General features: G+C 39.6%; 1 protein-coding gene across 1 annotated transcript in view; it reads right to left on the bottom strand.

Moving 5' to 3' along the window:
• The window catches only part of MYO3B (myosin IIIB), a 434,070-nt gene that overhangs the window by 153,764 nt on the left and 267,404 nt on the right, over nucleotides 1–12,902 (bottom strand). The gene's annotated exons all lie outside the window — the stretch shown is intronic.

Raw genomic sequence — 12,902 nt, 5'->3', positions numbered from 1 at the left:
GGATGGAACTGGAGAGTGTGATGCTAAGTGAAATAAGCCATACAGAGAAAGACAGATACCATATGGTTTCACTCCTATGTGGATCCTGAGAAACTTAACAGGAACCCATGGGGGAGGGGAAGGGAAAAAAAAAAAAAAACAGGTTAGAGTGGGAGAGAGCCAAAGCATAAGAGACTGTTGAGAACTGAGAGCAAACTGAGGGTTGATGGGGGGTGGGAGGGAGGAGAGGGTGGGTGATGGGTATTGAGGAGGGCACCTTTTGGGATGAGCACTGGGTGTTGTATGGGAACCAATTTGACAATAAATTTCATAAAAAAAAAAAAAAAAAAAAAAGAAGATGACATAATTGTCTATGTAGAAAATCCAATGGTATCTACAAAAAAGCCTTATCAGAATAAGCGAGTTTAGCAGACTTGCAAGATAAAAATCAATATACAAAAATTATTGTATTTCTATATACAATTAGAAATTGAAATTTTAAAAATATCATTTACAATAGCATTAAAAATGTGAAATAATAGGGATAAACCTAAGAATAAATGTACAAGACCTGTACACTGAAAACTACAAAATATTGGCTAAGAAAAATTAAAGACAACCTAAATAAATGGAGAAAGATGCTATGTTTGTAAGTCATAAAAATTAATATTGTTAATATTTGAGTAAAGCAGACCATCCTCCATAATGTGGTTGTACCTCATCTAATCAATTGAAAGCCTTACAAGGAAAGACTATGCTCCCTGGGGTGGAAGAAATACCATCTCCAGACTGCCTTTGGGCACAAGACCACAACATCAGTTCCCACTGGAATTTCTAGACTGCTAGCCTGCCCTGCGGATTTCTGACTTGCCAGCCCCCACAATTACATGAGCCAATTCCTTAAAACAAATCTCTCTCAGTACACACACACACACACACACACACACACACACACTCACACACACACTCTTATTGATTCTGTTTCTATGGAGAACCCCGACTAATACAGTTCCAGTTCCCCTTTGCTGTGGTTAGGCACACTGAGTAGAGTCAGAGCCAACCTTGGTGATACATTTCCTAAATTGTTGCAGGTTGTTTTTTAGTAACTTCCTTTCCTATCATTTCTTCTCCTTTCATTGCTGAACGTTCCAAGTTTCCGACAGATGCTGAGGCTTCTGTACTGCACACTAGGGACCTAGGACACCCCAATCCAGCTATTCCTCATGTTCACAAACAGATCTGCCCAGCCCTCCGTCAAAACCCTCCATGAGTGGGCATTCCCACAGGGCCATCTGTGGAAGGGCCTGGCTTGCTACTTGAATAAACATTTAGATCCTGAAGGGGACTTAAAGTCATAAATAAAAATTCTTGTTTTTAAATTGTTTAAATTGTTTTAAATTTAAATTTAATTTAATTTTAATTTTAATTTAATTGTTAAACTGTTTTAAAAATTCCTGTTTGAAAGAGAAATCCAGATAGGAGGAATTGGCTCGAGGTCACAGATTAGTAAGTGGAGGCCTGAGGCTTACCCATGTCTTCTAACTCCAAATTCAGGCTCCTTCACATTCCTCTAACCCACATCTACTCTTAGCTCTTACTGTATACAGTGGTAGTATCTTTGACTCTGTAACAGGGAGGGACCTTTGATACTCCAGAACTTTGCAGCTCATTGGAACTTGTGTCTGCAGCAATCTGGAATACTGGGCTTTTGACCCCGGAGAAGTGTTGATTTCCTACATCTGAACACCAGCTGTCAGGTGCTCCTTGACACAAGTGTGAGGGATCCAAACAATATTCTATTTGGAGTAGTGTAGCAGTAAGGCATTGATATATCAGCGGGAAACTATGCACACCATCCTTAGCATACCCTTCTGGGTTACTGGATTCTAGCCCTGTTCATCCTCTTTGAGGCAGTTTGCAACTCTGTCTAAATTATAGGTAATTGATAGATACATAAATTCTGTCCAGTCTGCTGATGATTTCAATTGACTTGCCACTGTGGAAAATCCAGTTTTGCCTCCATTTGCAATTCACCTCAACATTCTTTTACTTCATATAAGCCTGCACTGTTTTGACTTTTCCTTTGAACTGATGATCATATCTGCCTGATTCCCTCATATCATATGAATAAATTCTTTAAACACTCTGGGCTGTAGACATTTGACCCAAAAGAGAACACGTGGGCAGGTTGAGGCAGGAAGTCACCACACTTAGGTAGACTCAGTGCTTCTCAGCAATCCTAAAAGGTCTAGTAGGCTCTGAAATACTGTCACTTTTCTACTTAATAACTCTAGGAGTATAACCATTGGTTAGTGTAATATGTTCATGTTGGAGTTTACTAAAAATGTCAAACTGTTTCCAAAGTGATCACACATATATTACCTTACCAGTAGAGCCTAAGAGTCTTGCTACTCTTTAACCATGTCAATCCAAGGAATTATCAGATTTACTGATTATTGCCAAACTAGGTATCAAGTGATATTTAATTGTGGCTTTAATGTGCATTTCCTTAATTATTAATGATGCTTAACTTTCCCTTTTGTTTTCACTTAAGTCCTCTGACAATGAACAGTATATGCAATGAATCATATTTCTCTGTTTTCTAATGATTACCTATGCTCCTGGAAGGGGAGGGGAGAGCACGAACAAGCCAGCCAAGAGTTATCCATGTTAGATAAAAATAATATAAGCATTGGAGATTGCTTACATTTTTTGTTACACCTGACATTTAAAATTTGCACTTCTCATCTTGGTCATTCTGCTTCTGCATTTTTACATGTTTGGAAAGGATCTGCTTCTTTTAAAGATGCTTTTGAAATCCCAAACCATAATGAGCCCTGCCTGCTTTGACTCATCCTTCCGGTTTGAGTTATGTACCCAAAGGCATGCAAAACATCTGTACTACTAAAAGAATATTTTCCAGGGCTTTAAGTCCATAATGAGATTTTTTTTTTTTAAAAAAAAAGGTTAATTATACAAACATTTTTATTCTCCTTTTTTCTAAAAACCTTAAGCAAATACTTTCCCTTGGGATGGGTCATTCATTCTCTATAGTTTCACTTTCTGAATTGAAACGGCTTTTCTTTCCCATTCTACTCATTTGTTCATTAAATAAAACTTTATTTAGGATCAACTGATTGCCAGGTACTGATAGAAGTGCTGGAATATTATGAGTGAGCAAGATAGACAATTTCCCTGCCCTCATGAAGCTTATATTCTAGTTGGGGAGGCAAATACTAAACAAGTATATAAAGAACATCAGTTTGGGTAGGGATGAATGCTATAGTAAGTCAGGATGGGGGTGGGTGTTAATGGGTATATTTTGTAGTGTATTTTGGCAGATAGCCCTTAGTAAGCAGGATAGTGAGGGAACTCAAGCCATGTCATATGAGGAACTGTTGAAGCATTGAGCTTAGACAAAAAGACTTAACTCGGTCTTATAAGAAAGGAAAAAAGTTTTCCTAGAAACTTGAGTCTCTGGCTAGATCTAAAAATTAGACGAAATGCACATTAGCAAGAAAAAGCACACACATTTATTTAATAGAAGGTTTACATGACACAGGAGTCTTCATAAGGAAAGAATACCTAAAGAAATCAAATATGAGTGTTTTTATGCTAGATTTGATGAAGCTTGAAGAGTCATGGAAAGAGGTAAGACAAAGAGTATGAGCAAAGTGTGGGAAACTGGGGTCATAGAGATCCCTCTCTGTGTCCTCTGTTTTCAGAGATAAGGATGCTTGTTTCCTCTTGGTAAAGGGAAGGCACCTCTCACATGACAGTTATATGACCTGCTTCAGAGAAAGGGCAAAAAAATCCTTCCTGCTCATGCCATTTCTCAAGTTCCTTCAGCTTGTAATATTAATATGCCAAGACGTCAGATTTTGTGGTAGCATGTCCTGAACCCCGTTAGTCTCTTAAACAATGTCAGACTACGGGCAGCAGATCTACTTGGAGATTTCATAAAAGATGTTTATTCCCAGGCCATACTCTGGACACAGAATCAGAATCTCTACAGCTAGGGCTCAGGAATCTAAATTTTAATAAGGTCCTGTGGCTATTTTGATGCACTGTAGGATTTGAGAACTGCTGACTCGGGGGAACACTGTTATCAATTAGAAAAGGAGCTGATTTGTTTTTTAAAGCCCAGAGTGTAGAACTGGGACGGATGCATAGAAGCTTCTGAAAGATGTATTTGGTCAAGGTTAGTAAGGACAAGGTTGTGATCAGACATCTAAAAACACAAAATACGTTACCTCAGGAGTCAAAGAGTTAATTCCTAGACCCCGGAACTGTTCAATGGGAAGTGGATTGACAAGGTCAAGAATATTGCCAAAGAAATTCTAGTTTTAGCTATGTACTTGAACTGGAAGGCCCACAGCAAAGATGCAATGTTGACTTGTCTCTTGGCCTAAAGAATTGACTCTGTGATTTAAAAACTGATGTGTAGCATCAGTACAATACTATTACTGTGGCGAATCATGGGTTATCATCATATGTGGACAAACTGGAACAATAAAATTTCTCTAGGTAGTCTGTTTGGGGCTCTTGGAATTTCCACTACCATCTCTTTCACAGGATGTTCTCCTCAACATACCTGAACAGTGACTGGCTCTCAGAGTCGTCTCCTGACCAGGAGTATCAGCATCACCTGGAAACTTGCACACACAGCCCCCTACTAATCAAAAACTTAGCAAGCTGTGTTTTAACAAGGCCTCAGGAGATTCTCATGCATGGCAAAGTTGAAGAACCACTGACTTGTTAGAGAAACAGAATCCCAGGGAAGTGAAGTGACTTGCCTCCAGCGACACAATCTATCTGAGGAAAGAAACTGGCTCTCATGTTTCTTCTCATCTTTTCTCTTCGTTAGGACGAAATGGCTTTGTGGAGCACATCACTATCCCTTGGAAAGGTCAATTAATTGCTCAAAATCTACCCTAAAGAAATTCTCCTACAGGTTAAATATATAGGATTGTTTGAGCACTGCTGGCAAGCAATTGGACACAATGTCAATATCCACCAGTAGAAGAATGGCTAAATGAATATTACCAATTTTAATGATGGAATTAAAAAGGAATGCACTGGAGCTATGAAACAACATAGACTTATCTCTAATACATATTGTTAAACAGAAAAGGAAGGTGCCAAATAGTATGAAATAAGTGATTCAAGTTAAGCTAAAAACGTGGGGTTTTTTGCCCCTTTCTTGATCTCTCTTTCTTCCCCCTCTGTGTTGTGTATGCATGTATGTATGTATTCTGAAAGGATAACACTACCAAAAGAATGACGGTAACTCCCTAGAGAGGGGCCATGGTGCATGCAGGATACTGAAAATTCAAGATGCAGAGAGAAAGACTTTAGTCTCATATGTAACTTTTAAAAATTTAAGAGGAAAAGTTATTCACACATTATTTTTGCAATTAAAAGTTAATTTCAAACATAAGTAAAAATTATTATGGTTTAATTACAATGTACGTATATCCTCGTCAAAGAATTCTGTATCTACAAATTTGACTACTATCACTTCCATCTAAGTAGATTCGTTCCCAATCAGACAGCAAAAAGTATCAACCCTTTTCCTATTTAAAAATATTCCTTGAGGGATCCTCAATCAACATCAGTGACCACCCAGACTGTCTACTCAGATATCCAAAATACAGGACAATTATCTGAACAATTCAACCCATATAAATAATTTTCTCTTAGGTTGATAATGGAGGGAACTGAGCTATTCTGGCTTGGATAATTTGATAATTACCCCCAATTGCCCATTTCCCTTTAGTGTGTATGAAAATCCAGATTTAGTTTTTTAAGTTCTTTCTTATATTTACCATAAGTTCCTTTATTTTAATTTTTTTCCTTCATGTATGGCCTTCAGTAAAGACAGAACAGCTGGCCACCATCTGCTACAAAAAAAAAAAAAAAAAAAAAAGCCATTATATCCATTACATCCTTAGGAAGACTCCTAAATTTGGGCTGTGGGATGACAAGTCATGTTGATCTGTGCTATTAGATTGTGGAAGTCCTGAGATTGTAAATTCCTTCTAATTCAGTATTACTATAGCACTCAGCACACACAGTAGGTGCTTAACAGGGTGCCTGGGTAGCTCAGTCAGTCAACTGACTCTTGATTTCAGCTCATGTCATGATCTCACCGCTGTGGGATTGAGCCCCACATCAGGCTCTGCATTGAGTGCCAAGCCTGCTTAGGATTATCTCTCCCCCTCTCTCTTTGCCCCTCCCACATTCGTGCACATGCTCTCTCTCAAAATAAATATATATTTAAAAAATAGGTGCTTGATAAATGTTGCTGATGCTGTTGCTGCCTCCTCATAAGCTTTAAATAGGAGGCCTCCTAAAGAAAAAAAAAAAAAAGACACTGGGAATTGAAGATTAAGGCTGAGTTTATTCACAAATTAATTTGTAACAGAAAGTTAAACTTTATTTTTTAAAAACTTACCCTTTTTATTTATTAAAGTTTATTTATTTTTGAGAGAGAGAGAGAGCATGAGAGGGCCATAAAGAGAGGGAGAGAGAATCCCAAGTGGGATCCGCACTGTCAGTGCAGAGCCTGATGTGGGGCTTGGACTCACAAACTGTGAGATCATGACCCTGAGCCCAAACCAAGAGTCAGGTGCTTAACTGAGTGCCCCAGAAAGTTAAAGTCTAAACTGATTATTCTATTTTACAACTGGTAAAATTATTAATTTTTTTTTTTAATTCTACAGACTGATTTCATAGTGATTACTTGGGTGGTGTTCAACTGTCTCATTTACATATTTTGAAGACAGACTTTGGAATCAGGTAGACTCTTTTTTCATAGCCTGACTTTACAACACACTACCTGTGTGATTTTGAGCCAATTTCCTCATTTGTAAAACAAATAATTTCATGTATTTGGGGGGCTATTACCAGTGTTAAGTGAGATGATGTTTGTAAAGCACTAGCACGAAGCCTATCATCAGCAGGTGGTCAATAAATACCTCTCTCTCCTGTCCTCCTTCCCTTTCTTTGACAAAAATATAGTTTTCTCTTCCCTGACCCAAACGTATATGAAAAAACAGCTAGCAATCTTTCCTCCGAGTCACCCCTAAACCATGGTGCTCAGGGGTGGGCAGATATTTACTATGAATCAAACAGAGCACGTTAGAACAGGGATGGGTAAGAGTTCAACTGTGGGTCGGCTGATGGACTGGGCAGAGGTGTCCTAGGGCACCATGTTAGGGGGATGCCAAAGCTGTGAAGGCAATGTGCCTGGGCTGAGGAGCCAGGGCCGCAGCTGGGGCTGGACATTCCATCTCCGTGCCCCATCTCCTCACATTCTCCTCTCCTCTTCCACTTTCTCTCCTCATTCATTATTTTCTACATTCTTGTTTTTTCTGCTTCATCATTATCATTAACATAACATAGTCCCACTAAATTTGTTTTAAGGAACCTCCCAGCAGGGACACAGTTTTAATTCAGCCACTGATTTTCATCGAGTAGGCTGGGCAGCCAATCCAAAGGTCCAGAGCGGCAGCCCTTCTCAACTGCATCGACACTGTCTCCCTTCAAACATCTTTCTTGTTATTTTCCTTTGCCATTTCTTCCTGCACTGTTCCCACAGCATGGCCATTGCCCACTGGGATTCTATGTCCTCATGGGTTGTTTCCTGAAACTGAATTAGCTCATGTGATAAATGATGATACTCAGTTCATTTTGCAAGAGCTAACATTTGTTGCAGGCTTAAAACTGCAAACACACCTTTCCATGGCAATGGAATTAAAGGGTTCTCCGTGTCTTGCCTGTTTCTAATCAGGTACTTCTGTACTTGCTAATCCTTAAACTACAATCTTGAGGAAGAAGCTGGGTAGCAAATGAGGAATGGGTGGGTTGTGGGGAACTAAAAGTATCCAAATTCAACTCAGCCCCTTAGTCATTCAGTCACTCCCTCCTTCAATTAGTAAACATTAGATTTCTTTTCTGTGACAAGCATAATTAATGTCTCTCTCATTCCATTCCCACTTCTTCCTGGCTGAAAGAACACTAGTTTTCCTTTGGGTTACAATCTTCCTAGCCCCAGTCCTGTTCCCTACTTTCTAAGCCTCTCTCTGTTGTGAAGAATGATCACACAAGTCTGTTCAGGCTAATGAGAAGTTTGTGAAATGGCTCCTGGGAAAACGTTTTCTTTCCTAATAAAAGTCGAGCAAATGTGGCTGGCTTAGTCATTCATCTTGTCCCTTTCTTCCTCTGAATGAAGACATGATGTCTAGAGAGACAGCAGCCCCGTGAAACTATATGCCAACCCACACAGTAAAGATGGTAAAAAGGAATGAAAGGAGGTCAGAAGGCGTTCAGGACCCTGGTGACATCACTGAACACGGAAGCTAAGATTAAAAATAGCTTACATCTTAATCTCTTTTTGCGAGAAACAAACAAATTTTTGTCAGTAGTTTTCAATTTGGGCAGTTTTGCTCCCAGGGCAGATGTGGCAATATCTGGAGATATTTTTTTTATTGTTGTGATTTGGCAGTACTGAGGAGGTTATTGGCATCTTAATACAAGGAAGCTTCAGAGGGAAGGTGACTGGGCTAGAGATTAAAAGGTGGGGAGGAGGTGACCAGGTAAAGACTTTCCACCAGAGAAAATAGGAGGTGTAAAGGCCAGCATTATGTATGGGCCTGGAGGGTCCAAGGTTAGACTGATGGTAGTCTAGGGTGTGTAAGAGAGAATGGTGGGGGAAAAAATGAGAATAGTTGATTGGTGTATTATAAGAAGTCTTGCCTGCTGAGCTGAAAGCTTTGGGTTCTATTCTGCAGGCAATGAGGAGCAGACCAGTTTTATTCACAAGAATGACATGATTATCTTTATATTTTTAGCAACATAACTAGTGGCAGTGTAAGGAATTATGTCCAATAAACAGGCTGGGGTTGGGAAGACACATTTGGAGGCTAGGCAAAAATTCAGCTGAGAGACTACCATTCGCATTCTGAAAAGTATGGCAGGAAGTAGTCAAAAGGAGAAAATATATATTTAGGATGTCCTGTGTCACATGTTCTTTTGTAATCCATCCAGTACATGTTTTCTATTAACCCAATGATGCTAAAGACAAGAATGCGCCTTCTCTGTGTTCTCAGCACCTTGTACAGAACTTGCCATGTAGGTAGGTCCTCATTGTACATCTTCTCTTGATAACAGGGAGGATATGTTCATGGCCAGGATCTAAGAAGCCCTGTAGGTGAGTGGCTAATGGGACATGTATATCCACCACTTGGATTCATCCAGGAACTACTCGGGAAAGAGCCAAAAGGAGTACAAAGTCAAAGGCTGAAGTCCAAATATGAAAGACTTGAAAATCAAGGTCAAATTTTTTTTTTTCAACATTTATTTATTTTTGGGACAGAGAGAGACAGAGCATGAACGGGGGAGGGGCAGAGAGAGAGGGAGACACAGAATTAGAAGCAGGCTCCAGGCTCTGAGCCATCAGCCCAGAGCCTGACGCGGGGCTCGAACTCACGGAGCGCGAGATCGTGACCTGGCTGAAGTTGGACACTTAACCGACTGCGCCACCCAGGCGCCCCGACTCAAGGTCAAATTTAAAAGCGTCTGGATGTCTAGAGTCACTCCGGACCCTCTACTGACAAAAATATCTGGATCTCAAAGGATCCAGATCTAGAATCCAAAAAAAGTCAATTTGCCAACTCTGGAGATGCCTTCAGTGAGGAGTTTTGTATGTCATTTCCTTTAGAGTATATGTAAATAATAGTGGTAACAATAAAGCACCTTCGCTGAGGGGATGGAGGTTTAGAATAATTTGTTCCACATTTTTTGAGTACCTACTCTGTGCCAGGCATTCTATTAGAGATGTGGATATATACATAAAGGCGGAGGTGCATAAATGACCTTTTAGGAGACATTTTTTCATGAGGGCATCCTTGATTCTTCATAAATGTTCAGGAGTGACAACTGTGTCCATAATCCTTGGCATTCAGAAGGCTTCTCGGTAGCTGCTAGTGATTCTGCTACTACTTGGAAAGTAATTATAAAATCAGGTAACTCATTTACAAACAAGTCACATCAGAACCAATATAAAGGTCCTAATAAATGTGGTTCCTTTTAAAGATCACTCATTACCCAACTCCTTGGGATGTTACATCCCTAAGAATGCTCTTTTGTCACAAACATTTCAAGGACTCATTTTTAGAACCTAAATCTGAACTTCCACTTAAAAACTGGCCTCAAAGTTGGTAAATTTTTGTCATGTACATGTGTTAATTTTCAGAAATAGCTAAGATTAATTCAGGGCCAAGTCTAATACAAAAGGTGGTCAAACTGGGTGTTCCCAGAAGTCAAATAAAATAATGTGTGCTTAGTTCTGAAGGAAGTTCCAAATAAAAAATACTTTCAATAACAGCATAGTTTGTTGGAAATAATATATATGTGTTTCTGCAGCTGCTGAGAGGATCACCCCCACTCTCAACGATTATGAAAAACTAGTATCAGTTGCATTAAGCCATACATTTAGACTCAAATTCTTCTGTGTAACTGTATATTCTTTCTGTCACTGCCAGGAAATTCTACAAGTTTACAATACTTCATTGACCTCATATTAATTACAAAGGGAAAACACAGGAAGAGAATAATGAGAAATAGTAAACTACTGACAGGAAAGATCTTAAAGAAAATTGAAGGTGTTATGTACATTAGGGAGATCTCAAATAGTCCTAGGATTGCAACATACAAAATTCCACATGAAAGATAAGTAATCTTTCTTAGGTGGAAATTCCCTGTATCATGGGGTGTAAAACTGCGATGTCCTGAGTCAGGGGAGTAAATGTCATTCTGCTTAACAGACGTTGATTTAACAACTATTATGAATTGAGTCCTGGGACATACAGTTCTCCCTCTGTTGGGAAAATAAGGAAAGTTGTGCACCATAAGATGGCTGATGGGACTAACATAAACTCTAGTTAGAGACTCCTCTTCCGGGTTCTTCCTGCTCTGTTTGCTGCACACGCAAAAACCACCATGAATGCGCAAGATGACGTTATAAACTACCCCTCCCACTTGCATTCAGGGCTCAGATCTCTGGAGAAGGATCTCCTCTGAGCCCGCCAGTGTAAAATAAAACTCCGATCCACCAAGATCTCCGAGTGCCACTTGGTTTTTCCGCCAGTGATCCAGTCTGGTTCCATAACACCTCCTGTAAGCCTGAATGTGGGAAGCAGGCATTTCTGGAAGACTCAGAGGCCAAGTAAAGCCAAGGAATCTGCATGCAATCTCTCAAAATCTTCAGGATGTGGGTTCTATGTATTCCTGCCTTCTCACGCAGACAAGGAAATATCTTTTACAGAAATGTCAAGTGACTTGCCAAATACTATATTCACAAGTAGATTAGAACTCTGATCTCATTACTAAATTGCACTATTTGTTGCAATAGTTCAATAAATGAATGATGAGACTTTGAATTGAATGTGCAGTCCTATCTTACAGACATTTGCCAGAACACATCCCAACACATGCTGTCCTATACGTTTGCCCCAGTAGACACTTTCTCCTGGACCATGCTTCAGGGACCAATGACCATGAAGCCAATGAACATTCACAGTCATTACCGTGCTGGCCCTCAATAGTATGACTTCAAAAGGCTTCAGCTACCTGCCCAGCATTGCCAGGTGACTTCTCTCATACCTATCCTAGAATAAATACTTCCAACCCACCTGGCCCCACTGATGAGAAGGTGTTTAGAACGACCTCTCTCCTCCAAGGCTCCATGAATGGAAAATAGGAAGGACACTTGCAAGTTTTGCCAGAAAAGGATGATGGGGTGAGGAAGTATTTTAGGTTTGGCCAAGTGGCAGATTTGGGTGACCTGGGGAAGTCTTTCCCCATTCTGGAACCCGACAACATAATCCCCCAAACACAGTCTTTCAAGATTCAGTCCCAAATGCCAGAAAATACAAAACGGTAAAGAGTAACATTAAACAAGTCTTTATCTTTTATTTATCTCCACCCAATATACCTTGAATGACTCTGTTCCCTGCCTTTGATTGTTTTGTCTGCATTTCCTGCTAAGAGTTTACAAAACAGCACTCCTGAGCAGGAAGATGAGAGGCGCACCTATTTGTTGAATAACATCAAGGAAGAAACTGCTAACTCATCCATTTTGTTGTTAAATTGCTCAAAAGGATCAAAATACCAATTAACTTGCTGGCTCAGAAATCTTTGATACCCTCAGATTTACTGACATTTTGAAATTCTTGTTCGTACTTGCCTAATGGCTTTCTGATTACGAACAAAGAAGTGCCAATCTGTTTAGCATTTGACCTGTTTTCTTAAATATTTTTATGTATTCCACAGTTAGTGGCTAAAAATACTTGACTAGTCACATTCATGTGCTAAAATAGTCTTTTTTTTTTCTTGTTCCACCTCCAAATTTAAGAGGAAAAAGTTCAAAGACACTTCTTTTTAAAAAAACATTTCATTATTTTTAATTTAAAACCTCTCATTGCAAGGAATTTTTTTTGCCTTTTCTTCTCCAGGAAATGCAGTGGCATTTGGAAGACTCAAAGAAGCAAGATACCATATTAGGATCCATTCTTCCCAGAGAAAAAGTTGGAAAAATGACCTTGGGCATAAGTTTCAGAAAGGAGGAAAAAAGAAACTACAGATGACTGACGGGGTGCAGGTTTTATAATGGGTTTTAACTTTCCTCTCTGGGTGTCCTCAGCTAGCAGTGCACCTCACAGGTGGCTTTTTGTTATTGTTGCCCTCTATTTTCTCACAGAAAGTTTTGTAAAAATTCTACCCATAATCCCATAAAACACAATGCATCCCCATGGCCATTGTATAGAAAAGAAGAGGTTTGGGGCACCTTGGGAGGCTCAGTCAGTTAAGCGTCTGACTTCAGCTCAGGTCATGATCTCACTGCTCATGGGTTCGAGCCC

This window comes from Herpailurus yagouaroundi, unplaced genomic scaffold, assembly GCF_014898765.1.
Source record: "Herpailurus yagouaroundi ecotype Mexico unplaced genomic scaffold, PumYag 140, whole genome shotgun sequence".
In the NCBI taxonomy this organism is placed as follows: Eukaryota; Metazoa; Chordata; class Mammalia; order Carnivora; family Felidae; genus Herpailurus; species Herpailurus yagouaroundi.
The sequence above is the reverse complement of the archived record's forward strand: the minus strand, read 5'-3'. Positions and strand labels throughout refer to the sequence as shown.